The following is a 15,721-nucleotide window of genomic DNA, read 5'->3' as shown; positions in this document are numbered from 1 at the left end:
AAGTTTTTATGCTTGTAAGATGCTTCATGGTTAACATAATGTTAATGCGTGTAGCTATTATGATAGATGTTTTTAGATTCGTACGTCGCATATTCATGATATGTAAGATAAAAATAATCGAAAAGAGTTAAAAGGCGCACGATACAAGTGATAAGATATTTAGTCTGACAACCGTATGACCAACGTTGAATTTTAATAGGAAAATATTCGTGCTTTCAAATATTAAGATATCTACGATGTAGTTTATATTCATAAATGCTTATAAATTCATAACATAACATAAATCTTTCAGATTATAGAGAATTTACCTATAATATGAGATAAACCTGATTTTCTTGTAGTACTTTTCATTAAATATTTTTATTTTGAATATTATCTCTGTCTTTCCAACGGGATGATGTAATATATTAATAAATCTTATCTTCTAAGGTTCTAAATGTTCTTAAATTGACACCAACAAAATTATTAGAGATCTTCAGAATGCAATTGACATCATTTACTTCAGATCTTCGAGATATAATTTGATCTTGGACATTCAGTAATTTCGATACATTAAACGGGACATATTTGCCAGATTGTAACAACGATAAAAATAAGTTGCGATGTATTCTTATAACTACATATATCGTTGAATCTCACAATGATCAAGATTATGATGGAGATTATTAGGAAGCCATTAACATGTATTACTTATTATTCAAAAAGACACTTTTGAAACTTTTAACCAGGAAATACCGACTACTAAAGGACAGGCTGTGAACATAAGTGTATGTTGCAGGCGTGAAAGTCAATGTCGAAGATTAACACTAGAGTTAACAATTCGTACACATTATTCGCCTGTATTTGTAAAAGTATCTATGTGTATATAATAGAAATATTCGAAATAAACGCAATCACGTATTTTAAATCTTCGAGTCTTTTGAAAATTACCTGAAAAATATAGTTTAATCGGAATCGCGCGAATCGAACAAACGGGTTGTCTCGTCTGTTCCTCGATTCGACCTTATCGATTTTTTTTCATGCCGAGCTTTAAGTGCATCAGTCTCGCTCTTTAGCGAATTTGTTTGCCTTCGAATTTGAATGAATCGATTCTGCTCGATATCGAATTCAAACATACCGGGGTTTGTTACCGAATTCGAGTGCGTCGGTTCCGCCGGCCGACATCAGGCTTGGAACTCTCCTGCATTCCTTGATACACCAAATACGAGCATTAGAACTCTGTTTACCGTTAAACTCGAACGAATCGATATTCCTTTGACAACCAAGTCCATCTGCGCTTGATGGTAGGGAACTGCGAATGGAATATACGCGAACATCGTTTTCTTTCTTTCCTCTTCTGTTTACTGAAGAGGTCCTGATACTATTCTATTTTTACATCGTCTAACGACTCGGTGAACTTGCCCCTTCCGTGCTTGTTTCGCAACCTAACGTATGATATGATAACATTATGATAATGTTCCCTTTCTCGGATTGACTTTTTACAAGCATGCAACGAGGCAACGCGCCGCGTAGCCAACGCAACCCGTGAAACTAATTATGCTGATCACAGTTATCCGTGCCCTCGTTGCGTAAAATATTTAGCTCGCCACACGGTGCGATTGCACCTTATTTTTTCCAGGAATTTTTTGCCCCGCGAAAGACCCGTTGCAGACCTCGGGCTACGCCTCGAGTTCACGTACACTGTGTATAACGTTCACGGTGCGTACGCGATTCCTCTACTACGCCCGGCTGTACAATGTAGAACGATCTAATTGAGCTATTCGTAACTGCACGCGTCTACGCGTTAGTCATTATAGTGTACATGTTCCATAAATAGACACGAAATTCTGCGAACTTCGCTTTTCGCTTCTCTTTTCGCTTCTATTCAACAACATTATTCGATGTTTTACGATCGGAAATACTATAGGGATGAGAGTTGAGTCTGTCTGTTTATTACGAATGACTAATTAAGAGTTTTGAATGTCAGAAATGCGTAAAAATATTGAGTGATTATGAAATTAGAATGTGAATGTATTTTGGTTGGGTATTGTGCAAAAATTTTAGATATTCTACGATAGTGATGTCATCATGGCAATGAATCATATTTTCAGGGAATATTTCCATGTAGCGTTACGTAGGATCGAAACTTTATATGTACTTTTTATTGTATTTGTTTGTCACTTCTTCTAATTCGTAAATGTTTTAAAAGTACTTTAGTAAGTAGTAGTCCGCGATAAAATGTTATGAAATACATGTATGCAGAGTGTAGAACGAATTTTGTTTAAGAATTAACTTCCATATGTTTCTTATTAATTAGGTATTAATTATTAATTAGGTATATTTCTATAATAAATGATATAGCATTCATAAAATGATTCGTTATATAATTATGGTTTCATTCAGCTTATAGCTCCTGCTTTTCTCTTTTCGGACGGAGTACAATAAAAATTCTCACGATATAAAAGAAAAGTAATAAACAAACAAACGGTACGTTTAACGTTACACGTTGTAAATTTCGTTCTTTTACGATCTAACACACAGTCTCGAGATTTTTTGCCGACCTTATATGGCACGATCAGCGATCGTTGCGCAAATCTTTAATACAGCGTACTTGCATTTTATCGTTCCTTGATCTTTCTCCGCGTGTTGCCTTTACGCCCGCAGGCAAAGCCTCCAGTGCGTGTAAACCGTCGTTGTGCGATGCTTATAATTTAACATAAGTTACAATTGACAACGTAATGTCTTTTGATTTGCGCGCGCAGCCTCCAGTCGTCGTAATGCGGCGACGCGAAACGGCCCGCCGTAAAATACGAAATTACGATGATTTATCGCGCACGAATACAGGGGGGATTTTCGCAAGACGTTCAATGATACCAAGTGCCGTGCTAACGGGATTAATTTCGTTCCGATATCACGATATTTTACACTTCGTTAAATTCGATTACATCTATTAATCATTCGACGTTCATCCGAATCCTTCTGTTTATCGTCCTCCCAGTTGTATAGAAAGTGCCCATGAATTGTGCACTTATATAGAGGAAGGCTGAACTTTGCAATAGGTAATATAAATTTTGTAGAAAGAATGACGAATCGCGCAGTGTCGTATTTCGCATAAAAATGCGTTGGTATTAATCGGTAATGGAATGAAGTCTTAGCAAACGCGTATAAAAAATGTATCTTAATGATAACTCACTTGAACAATATTATAGAGTTTTTGTAATTTTGATAGCGGAACACGATGTGAAGACTTATTTCATTGTAACAAATTTATATCGTATTGAAAGGAGGCTTAGACGTTTCATAAATGCATGGATATTAACTAAGAGTGTTTAAAACTAATGGAACAATTAAACGATTTAATCAATTTCTTCGTCAAACAATTTTTTCTATTGTGGTTCGTGTGTAGTTTAGAAGATTTTTCTTGAATCTTTAGAGAAATAGAGGAAATTTCTATTAATATCTCTGTTAAGGAAAAGATGAACATTTACATTGTTATGCATTCTGTAATATTACTTATTATTTCAGAAAATACGAAACAAAAATTGAAAAGCTCCATTAAATAAACAAATAAGTAATCGAAACAGAAAAACCTTTTTCATTCGTCAGTTTCAATTTCCGAATACAAACAACCGTTCAGCGTGAGAACCAAGAGAGAATTATTCGCAGAACGCGCGAACACGATACACGCGACATTTCAACGGCCGTAAAAAGAATTAAGTTGAACGAATTCGAATGAATATTCGCTACTGATCGGTCAAACTGCCTCGTCCACGCTTAATACGTGATATAATAACAAGCGTGACAACGCGTAACAATTAATTTTATTATATTAAAAGACCGTTTCTTTTTCGACGATATGAGTTTTATAACTATTATTAAGTACATAAATTTATCTAATAAAGTGTCGTTATCACATCGTCTATCTGATAAAGTACCTAATTTACTTGATAATCGATATTGACACTAATTAAGAAGTTTATCGAGAAACAAATTCTTCTTTATAATACTTGAATTAAAATAAGAAAAAGAACTGCGGAATAAAACAGAGTATTTCAGAAAAGAATTATAAACAAAGATATCATAAAAAAGAAAGTACATGTTATAATAAATGTTATTAATTTTGGTCAAAGTTATCCAAGTAACTAATCAAAAACAAAAATGATTCTATTACTGTTAGGATTAGGGTTAGGATTAGGCCTGTTACCCTAGAACTGCCATAGAAAAGTCCATTGTATGCCAAAAAAAAAAAAATGAGATTAATATCTCCAGCTTCTAACATTTTACTCAACCCACGCCCTATATTCATAATCATTTACTAAAATTCTAAAAAGATTTAGAAATACGTGTTACGTTCTTACTACAAAAAGAATTAGAAAAAAATCAGTAAACACTTTTTTTAACAAAAAAATTTCCACACCTAAATCGTCCTCAATGTGGCGGCGCGGCGGCTCAAACGCTACTTGCAGAAAATACGCAGCGTTCCAGTGAACAATTTGAGAGAGCATTATATAATAGTTTAACGATTCGCGAACACGAACCTGCAACGCTCGCGAACGCAAAGACCGCCGCTTCTTGCTGGTCGCTCGTTGCACCGCGAAGAGGGGAAATCATTGATATCGGCGCAAAGAGGAAAATTTATCCTCGTCCTCGAGCAACGTCCCCGAGGACAGTGAGAGTATACCGCGCGGCGCATTGGTTGCACGTGTGCGTGCGCTCTCATGCAATACGCGTCGTCGAACGCGACTTCATGCAAAATTTCAAATTTTCCTCTTCGCAGCTATTAAACATCGCGAAACCATTCTGTTTCTAACTCTTTCACCTTCTAGCTTCTTCTTTTTTGCTCTATAGTTTTTAGTCACGTAGTAAGTCGTTGTATTGTGTTTTCTTGTTGGCGAGATCTATGTTCTTTTCGTCTTTCTTTCTTGGCTCGCGTAGCAGTACCGTGGACTTTGTACTTGGATTTCGTAACTTGCAAGATACGTTTACATCACGTACCTTCTTGCTTTTTATTGAAGCTGATACTGAAGGTAGCTGGGCGGTATTTTTTTCAGTTTTTTTTTTACGGCTAATATATCCTCTGATATCGGTGTTAAGTTTTATAGCATATTGTGTATGGTTATTAATTTTCATTTCATAAGGGTCAAAGGTCGAAATTATTTATATCGACTATATAGAGTATTTCGTAAAGAGGTAAAAAAGGTGATTCTACGTATATAAATCAAAAACATAAAAGAGTTTTATACGAAGTTCTTTTTTACGAAGAACTGACTTTAAATATTAAGTACAATTAACCGTGTTAATTATGTTCATATATATGTATTGGGTAATGATAAACATTCTCAACAATTTCAAAAATAATAAAATTGATGATACATCGGTAGCCAGCTTTACTACAAGTTCCCCATTGTCCAATACTATAAGCACAAACGTAGGTACAAATATTAGCATACAAGAAGAGAAACTTTCAACTTATTTTTTCACGTAGAATCTGGGTTATAATGTCAGCAATAGGGCACACTGGTAATTCACGTGGATTCATTGTCACGAATAGAACGAGATTTTCACAACGAGAAAAATGTATTACTTCGTTTTGTTGAACGTTAACGAAGCAACCGCTATTATATGCATGTTTGGACTCCAAACAAATCCCGAGATCGCAATCCTCGTTTTGCTACTCTGTTCCAAACGTTAGGAAAGTTATGTAGTTGTGAAATAAATTCGTGACCGGACTGCCAGGTGACTTCGATCACTGGTAACACTGTGTTTATCCGCTCCGCTGAATTATACATTTTTCTCTGTGTGGGCTACAACGCAAAGCATCGATGACACCACGCGGCCTTACGGGAAACTTTAACGAGATGTATCGGTGCTATTTCGTTAATTCCGTGAAGGTACTCACCAAACGGTTCTCGAAAACTCTCATGTAAGCACGTGAAACAGGGACAAGGAACTTACCTGAAAAGTAAAAAATGATAACGATTAGTATTACGACGTTTTTTTTTTAATCGAATCGCTGCTACAATTATGGGTAATGACACAGTGAAATTTAGATTAGTTAGTTGCGATTCGAATTTGATACATGTACATCATAGTGAATAGGCGTGTATATCTTTTAGCTGCTGCGGTATTATCGTAGAGTACTCTAAATGATATTAAATGATATCTATGTAAGTATTGTTACAATGTTCGTTCGCGAATAACACGCGATACTAATCTTCAATTGGGTGCGGCCTTCTCATTTTCTAATTACATACATAATGCTAAAGATAGTCTTGGTTTAGGAATGGGTTTACAAATCAAATGTAGTTTGAGAATATAATAGAATCTTGTCAACGTTTTTAAATTTTTACATATTGAAACATAAGATAATAACGGTAATAAGAATCATATACAAATTTGAGGCTAAGTGCAATTTTTTAGAATAACATAATTAACCGATTTAATTTTTATATTAATCCAACGAGGGAAACATTTTTTGTGCAATTATTACGTGCAATTCCTAAATATGTATATTGATTTCGATATGTCTAATTTGAAATAAAAATTCTTGTATTTATTTTATGATGACTTTTATTTCTAATTTCTTTATTGGAATGCAGCAAAACTTATATTTTATCGTAGCAATTAAGGGATATTAATTTCGTAAATATATAGTCAATTACTTACTAGTTAATGTATGCACATACCAATTTCATTGTCTACTAAATGAATACATTTACTAAAAATAGTAGACACTTATATTCTTCTCGACACTTTCGCTAAACTGTCACGTAAATGCATACATTGAAACGTCAGCATATACCTTTACTAAATTTTACGCTTTCACTGTGATATATGCAAGGAAAGGGTGGTTCGAGAGTTCGTAGCTTACAAGTGAACGAGCCAGCGAGCCTTAAATGAAGAAAATTTATCTATTTTTCAAGGTAAACGGCAATTTTTTACTTCAACAATGCTAATTACTTCTCTTAGTCATTTATTAAAATTATCAGTTGCTTATTATAATTCAACGATAAGAAGTTTTCAACTTTTTGTATTTAAATAGAGAGATATATGGACAAATTTTGAACAAATGTAACGAAAATTGTTTCAAGTTCTATTTCGGAACTTTACATCTCGAATGTTGTAATTTAAACTCATATAATACCATAACAACCTCTGATAATATGATATCATAATTCCATAATGATATGATAACTATAATATTTATCAATGACGTAATATCATAAACAAACTCTACTCCGTGTTACATTGAATGTAATATGTCCACATTGTCCACCAGTTACCCGGACAGTATATTCATCACATTTGTTAAATAAATTATGTTCCATAATGGTTACAAAATTACAAAAATTATTATTATAAAGAAAAATTCGTAACATAAAAGAATATTGCGAAATATATCATAATCATGTACCAACAAATGTCAACAATTTTTCATAATTTTTTATTCCTTTTTGTACTCAAAATATCGAACGACTCCAACGAAAAATCCATCCTAGATCACAGCAACCCACGCAACATAAAATATAGTAGACATTCAATCCAGTAGATTTCAATCTCGATCAAACGAGCTCGTCAACGTGAGTTCACGCGCATCCTTCGCCCACCCTTCGAGTGAAAAATCGAAGCTCGGTAGGCGCGCGTATTCGCGGACCGATCGTTCCCATCGAACATCGTTTTCCCGTCGAAACGTTCCTTTCATTGCCGTTCCCGTTCGTGCGAAGAAAAGACTTGGTCGCACGTCGCAAATACAGCTTCGAGCTATTATTACGCGCTCATTTACAACCCCCTTAGCCCCGTACCTTGAGCAAAGAACAAAACGGAAGCTCGGTCTTTTACAAGAAAAAGGCAGCGCACCGTCGTGAGCCGAGAGCCGCGGTGCCGTGAGCCGTTCCCGTCTCGGTTGATGTGAAACGAAGTTTTTTAAAAGGCACCGTCATGCAACTATCAACGTGCATCGCGAGGCCTTCTCGTTTCTTTGCGTTTGTTCGGCTGGCCGAGAGACCGTGCACGCTCCTAACGTAAGGAGCGATTGTTGTCGGCAATAGGCCTGTCGCAATCGGAAGTTTCGTCTTGCAACCGTCGCTCGGCCGTTTCGCTTCGGTACGCCGGCGAGAGCCAACAATCCCGCTCCAACGATTCACCGGAATCGGAGAGAGACCATTTCGATGAACATCTCTCCAGGTTCGTCCCGAAGATTTCTTTCTTTTTATTTTTTTCTTTTTAGGGGGGGGGGCGTAGAAGGTTGATTGCTTGGCTGAGATTCGAAGACGAGTGATTTGGTGGATGATTACTCCGATAACTGGACCATTCGGATATTTTAGCACTCTTTGTTAATATAATTGCATGTAAAAGTGTGTGTATGTATAATCGTACGGAAACAAATAAACGTTAAAAATGTTTGTCTATGCTTCCTTTTGTCAGCGATTTTAGAATATTTCAGTTTAATTTTCATTTCATATTTTTAGCGGAAAAAACCACCGATATAAGTGACAAGAAAGATACAAGCGAAAACATGGAGATAGATTGCATATACTCGATAATGTCGAGTGAATGAATTTTTAATTCGTAGTTGCATAGGATCTTTGATTTATTGAATAATCATTGGATCGATTGAATGTTCTGTGCAGTCACGGCAACTCGCATCAGCGTTGAGCCCAAGGAAATTTATCATTCAGGAAAATGGAATTGAAAAGGAGCTAAATGCGGACAGTCCGTTACGCTTCTAATAAAAATCGTTAAACTCAAAATAGGCGTGCTCGATACGAGTTTAATCGGACTTTGCCCTGATTTATAAGCCAATGGAAAATAGGTCTCGGATCGTTAACCACTCGGGAGTCCTTGAGCGTATAAGGCGTTTTATACTCCGAGTAAACGATCGAGGGAAAGTCACAATACTTAGTTTACGATACACCAAAGGCGTAACTGTCTTCCAACCATAGGAGTTCAACCTGTTCCAACGAACCATTAACCATTCCTCCCGGAATCTCTTCAATTTGCATATCTTTCAATTAACGAATATCTCTCTTTATTGAAATGCAAACATAAAACACTGGAAAGAAAATATGAAATACATTTCTACAGAAACGAACTTAACACCTGCAAATTCACACAATTCCATAATACAAACTTAACTTGAAATTCCTTATTCGATCACAAGTATATTTCGAATCCGTAAAAATCTCAAAAATGAAAGAAATTAAACGAAAATCGCCAAGTACATTCTTATTATGGAAAAAGCGCGAATTTGAAACATGGTATCCGAATCGGTGATTCCCATATCCACCAATAAAATATTCGAACAAGGTGGCTGACTATAGCGCCGCACTTGGAGCCGCTTTAGTCGGTAAAGTTGAACATCGACGATAACTCCCTCACAGTTATCAACGGTCCCGGTCGATACAACAACCGTTCTCTAAGCGCCAGTCGGCTTCGTAAGATTGGTCCACGATGATCGTGGCGTCAGCAGCGTCATCTGACGTGGTATTCAGTACCATTGCGGCGACCGGCCTTGCAAGGCTGCAGGCCATCGAACTCTTGGCCTACTGCCGCGCTACGTAATACGTGTACATGATGCGCGAGAACGAGGATAACCGGCATGCAAGAGGGAAAAAGGACGAGCGATTCTCGGTGGGAGCGGTCTCTAACTCTGAAAATCTGAAAGAGTGGTGGGCGAGGCCAGTGCTGTACGATCAAGGTGTGCGACCACTTCAGACACGCTGTCCAGTATAAGTTTCCGAAATTTCATTTCACGGGATAGGGTCAGAGATGCAATTAAATGATGCTTCAAACGAAATCGAAAAATTGCAAATTGCTAGAATAATTTGGAAAGTTTCCAATATTGTGGCTAAGTTGAAGGTAAAGCATCGCCTTGAACAAAACTGTGCAGTAATAAACGGTAATTAAAACGGCAGTTGGTATTAGAAAAGTATTTGAATGTAAATATACAGAAGACTTCAAATAAATGTTTGTTATACTAAGGAAGGTTTCTTTGAAACGAAGTTTGTTTCAATATCTGTTGATTATTGACAATTTATTACACCTGGCTTAGCTTGATCCTCTATCTAAAAGAATTTTCCTTCTACTCCCTTTTCTTTTTCATTAGTGATGATAATTTACCTACTTTTTACCTATGCCATGTTTTATACAAATGCTATAAAGTACTACTGCAACAAGTATAGCAAAATGAAGAAATTATAATACATTTAATAAATACATTATTATTTATGTATTATGTATAAACGAATACATAAGCAGAGTTTGTATTTGTAACCATCAACCAAACCTTCAAGAGCGACGATGCCAAGTTACAGTTTCATTACCATTACTACCTAAAATCTAGCACCCTATCTAACCAACCCTCTAACCAAACCTAACCCAAATCCGTATTATGCAAACACCAGTCTCCAAATTACGATGGCCGGGAAACAAATAAAACGGTTCCGGCGATAATCGACAACGAGCAAGAGCCCAGCAGCAAGGTAGCAGAGAATTGCACCGGTACCATAATGGCGAAGCCCGAATGCACGAAACGCAAAGTGCCCTTTGCCGCGGTTATTCGTCGTTCGCAATATTCCTGAGCCATTCAACGTCCCGGCATTCCTGCGACGCGCGTATAAAAAAGCTTTCAGTCGGTGAGAGGCGGTTCGTTTTATAAATGGGGAAGCAGCACGGTATGCTCGGGAAAAAGGGGAGGAAGTGGTGACGTCGGCACAAGGAATTTCATCATATAACTAGAATGCAAGGTATCAGTCGGTTTTAAGCGCGCCACAGGAGGCCAAACCGTGCCACGGTCGCGTTTCGAAGCGGGGCTTCACTGTCGGACGCACTTTTACCCTACATCGTTCTGTAAGCTCGTTAACGAGACGAGTCTCGTGCGCAAACCTGACGGCCGTAAGAAGGGAATTAGATTGTTAAGGGTGTGAATTACTCCCTCGTCTCTCCTTCAACAGAAATCTTTATCCTTTCGCTTTTTTTTAAATGTTACGCGTTTCACTGTTTCACACATGCTTCCTTTACTAGGGTGAGCGGTTTAGCGATTGTATGGTTGTGTGTTTATGTGAGTGACGTGATTCATGCAACAATGGGAATTTAATGACCGTAATTTTTGCGTGGACACGTTTACAATAAAAAGTGGGTGCTCGTTTTTGCCATGTTTGTAGTCTCGTTTTTATTAGTGTCTTTTTTTTGTGAAATGTTGTTGGTAGTTGCAAAAAGAAATACGGAAAAAGCGTGATGTATTTGTCTTTGCTTTTTTTTGTTTTTCTCTCTCTCCTTTTTTGTTTTTTCTAGAGAGAAATTCCAAAATTCAATACGCTGTGAAAACTTAAAAAATAGGTATTATTTTTTGAGAGATTATAAACCTCTGCAGAGTTATAAATTGTTCCTCTTTTTCAATTTCATTAAAAAATTGTGTTTAGCTAAAAGTGATATGAAAATCGCAAAATCAACAAAAATGGACTTTATCATATTGTTTCCCTGCGGTCTTCATATATTTTCTCTGAAGAGCCATTCGAGGCACGATTCATTTACACACCATGTATTTTCGATGCTGATGAGAGTTCAACGCTTAATGGAATATTCTGTCGTGTTACGTCGTTTATTGCGCTCGTGAACAACACGGTACCAGGTTTTTAATTACTTTTTCTCCATTAAAAATTCTAAATTTAAAACTGTTTCCTCGCGTGTCGTAATTTTATAACTATTTCTTTCAATTTTACAAATATAACGAAAATTGAGACTGGATATGATTACGAATTCCTGCTCGAGATAAATGTAGCGAAAAGAAAAAAGAAATTTATATGCAAAGAAGCTCTTTCAGAGTAGACTGCTCGATTGAATGTAACTGAACTGTAAACAGGTCTGATACACGAAAGTGCACTCTACTTTGCCAGAATTTCCTTTCCCCTTGGCGGCTTCCATCTGTTTACGTCTATTTACCAAACTAGGCTTGAATTGCTCGACGTACTACTTGCCCGCTCGTTTGATGTGTCCCGAAGGAAATCGCGAGACACTATGAACTAACCCTTGATATAAAGTATAACTTGGAAATATCTCCTTGTCGTTGAACTTCGGTTCAGCAACATTTTTGTAGTTCAAACTTTGGGAAAATCGAATTTCTCTGATCCGCATAATTTTCTTCAATAAATACAATAAACAAAATTTCGTTGAATCATACATAGCAGCCTCATTCGTTAATTTGATTTTGATTATCAATAGCATAAACTTTGAAAAATAAATACACCACACAAATAATTCAATGAGTCGCTCAGTAACCGAGCCATAAAAAATTCTAAAGATAAAGTTTCCTGGATTAAAATGCATTGCATATTCAATATCATCCACTAGACTTTTATTGATCGCTCAACTTCCATAGCACAGTTACCTCTAAAAATACTAATTGCTTCGTTTCAACAAATAATTCCATACAATCACGGATTTCTCCTTCACGAAACAAATATCGGCCATTTAAAATCTCTCTGAAATTAACCGCATCGTCCAACAATGGTCGAAAAAGAGAATATTCAGGGGAATCCTACCAAAAATTCACACGATGAATGCAACGACTGTGTGTATTAATTCTATTATATCCTTTAACACTTTGCGTAATAGATGCTAGAAACTGATAAACGGACAAACATCGGCGGAATATATAACGTACATTTGCTTGGTGTGTGGCCGACACGAACAGTTAATGGCAAACTGCCTGACCCCGTAACCCTCAGACCTAACAGATATACTAGTGTGATTAATGCCTGGACGCGTTACTTCGAAGTTTCCCTTTTCCGTAAAACCGGTGCACTAGGTACACGTGTATGATATGATCGTAACGTAATATCGGGCGACATTAATCAGTTCACAGCAACAATTTCGTTCATCGTCCTCAACCTTTTCGCTCGACGAACAGAATCTTTGTCTCGCAATTATTAATCGTATCGCAAGATTCCAGATGAAAAGGAAACTTAATGTGCAAGATCTAAATTTGTTCGTGTTGTTAGATCGTATTTATAGAAGCGACGACGATTATTTTCGCGTGTTTCATGGAAACACGGGAATAACTTCCGATGTTTACTTCGTTCTTTGCGAAGGGGTTAATGAAGAGAAATATTCTTTTTCTTTGGTTGCATTTTATTTGCACGGTGTCTTTGCCTTGCAGAAATTACTTTTTACGGTGTAAAAAGTACAAGATGTTTGGGAATATCCGTGGAATCTCCTTTCATCCTTCCAATTTGAAAGCCATCTCGCGGAGGCGTTTATCGACCCAGCGATAATGACGCTAAACCGCACAAATTGATGTTAATTCGACCTTTGGAACGATGAGATTTTAAAACTTGAGAACAACAGACACCGGTATTCCCTTTCTTTCGCTATAAAGAATGTTTAAAACACGCGATATTTCGATCGATTCTGATAAATGAATATATTAGGTTGCATTTTACAATTTTGCAACATTCAATAACGATTTTCGTTTATGCATAGTTTTATTAGAAAACACTCTTCTATCAATCATTCAATGATGTTTAAAGCAACAACGTTTTACATTTTTAAAGCGCAATATAAATTTTTTTATACAGATATAAATTTGTCAAAACTGTCATCGAAATGGCAAGAGCATGAATCAATAAATTTAGTGAAATCATGATCAAGAAAGATATATCAATAAAAATGATTCATACTTTGATTACAAAATTTCATTACTAAAGTAACAGTTAAGTAATGAAATAAGGAATCGATATAAAGTATGTTCAAAACAGTTCAGGTGTAATTCCTAAGCAGAATGCTTAGAAAAACGTGCAAAGCACAAAACATCAGCCGGCCGATTATCGTATATCGATGGTATGTACGGAACACGTGCGGTAAATAGCAAAGTGCCTGACCTCGTAACCTGTAGATCCTAGAGATGTGCTTCGTTATTTCAGCATAATACATGAACAGGTAGCCCAACGTAAGAACGCTTGACAATAAAGATAAACTCTGCAAAAACGCAGAAGGACCTTAACCTACGACAAGACAAGTCAAATGATCTATTAAGTGAAACAAAGTCGCACGCTTTACATAACGACAATAATCGAGCCGTGACAATTAAACGCGACACATGTTAGATAATTATTCGTGATCACGGACGAGGATTAATTACCTTGTTAAACGATATTCGAGCACGATTGGTGAGTATCAGCGGTAAGCAACGAAATCGTTGACCTAGTAACATTTGCAAATACCTCTCCGATCGAAAAATAGATGTTTTCGATTCTGGGAAATGAATAACATCGAATATCGCTATTCGACTTCCGTCGGAATAACGGTAAAAATAATTTTAGAAACGAATTGTCGTAGAAAAAATATTCTCCACGGAAACGTCTCCGGTTTTCCGGAGAATCCGCGACAAATTTTGTTTGCCCTGGCCAAAATCACAAAGGCATGAAAAAATACACTTTGTTTTTCATCAAACAACAATAATAAAAGCCAGCAGAACCTACAAAATTCGTATTAAATCGAGGATGAAACCTTCGGAAGGCAGAGTGAACGCAAGGATGGAATGTGCGAGTGTAAAAATAAACGAACGATGGGTCGTTAATGCAACGGTACAAACCGCTAACAAGGCGTACTCGCGTGGATTCGGCGTAAGGCAAATATTATAACCGACGAAGGATACGCCTCTAAACGCCTATGAATGGTTAATGAACAGAGAATATTACAACAAATATTGCCTCGTAAAGTTTCCCATGGTACCGGACATGAGCTACAAACGGCAAAGTGCCTGGCCTCCTAACCTCTAGACCCGGCGCGAGATGTACCTTGAGAAATGGCTGCTCGCGTGAGCATCGATTCATTCGAAGTCTTCCTTTTTCCGTTATGCGTAATACGCGTGCATGACGCCGCTCGCTTCGCCGCGGTCCGGGACGAAGGCGATTAAAACGGCGCTTTTAACGCGCGAAAGCTTCGTCTGCGCGCCGCAGTCATCGTAATATCGTAATAATAAGGCGGTTAAAAAATTGCCCGGTTAACTGTGATTCTAGCACCCGCTTGCGGCTGCCTCCGCGCACCTTCGCCACAACCGGTTCCATTATCTTGCCGAACCGAGTCTCAATGTATTCGCCATTGAACGACCGGCGTGTTACGATAACAGATCCGTCGACGCGCTGCCACAGTACTGTTAAGTAATATTTCGTGTCAGCGATTGGGTTGACTGGCAGGAAGACAATGGACAATAATTTATGACTGTACGAATATATTCCTGATTGGTTGGTATTTTTGGAGTGTTAATATGCTTCGCTTGCACGTTGACACTGATAAAAGACTGTTTTATTCTTATTACTGTGGAATGTCCTTTTCAAATTAACCTGCTCGCTTCCACAGTAGTTTAGTAAACCAATAAGAACAATACAACTGAGCAGCGTATGTGTTGGGCAAGTTCTGGAGCGTTGCCTAAGGTTCCTTTTATTACTTCATATCACAGCTTTGGTTCCAAATCCAATTCATATGTTTTAACTCTTATTTAGTGGAATGACGATTAGGTGACTCATAACTGTTTGGATTACCTCATGTAATTTTGGAGGGGTGATTTTTATCTTTTCCTTCGCACGATAATGCTTATTGATTACCGATACTTGTTAATTAAGGTATATAATGCAAATTGATATCAGGTATGTTAACATTTCTGTATATTATTACTAGATTCAAAAGTTGCATTTGCATGAAAAAGTAACAAACTACATAAACAAGACTAGCATGAAAAAGAGAC

At 37.0% G+C, this 15,721-nt stretch overlaps 1 protein-coding gene and 1 long non-coding RNA gene across 3 annotated transcripts in view; both read right to left on the bottom strand.

The window, feature by feature from the left end:
- The window catches only part of LOC100747341 (probable nuclear hormone receptor HR3), a 120,226-nt gene that overhangs the window by 97,370 nt on the left and 7,135 nt on the right, over nucleotides 1-15,721 (bottom strand). The gene's annotated exons all lie outside the window — the stretch shown is intronic.
- Nucleotides 4,150-6,911, bottom strand: LOC112213434. 2 transcript variants are annotated; one of them, XR_002947337.2, is made up of 3 exons: nucleotides 6,646-6,911; nucleotides 5,879-5,934; nucleotides 4,150-5,783 (listed from the first exon to the last, which is right to left on the bottom strand). It is a non-coding gene; the product is annotated as an uncharacterized LOC112213434 (long non-coding RNA). The 2 variants fall into 2 exon arrangements; XR_004462349.1 differs by having other exon boundaries at nucleotides 6,666-6,911.

Source organism: Bombus impatiens, unplaced genomic scaffold (genome assembly GCF_000188095.3).
Source record: "Bombus impatiens unplaced genomic scaffold, BIMP_2.2 scf_0653, whole genome shotgun sequence".
In the NCBI taxonomy this organism is placed as follows: domain Eukaryota; kingdom Metazoa; phylum Arthropoda; class Insecta; order Hymenoptera; family Apidae; genus Bombus; species Bombus impatiens.
Note: the sequence above shows the minus strand (reverse complement) of the source record. Positions and strands in the feature narration are given on the sequence as shown.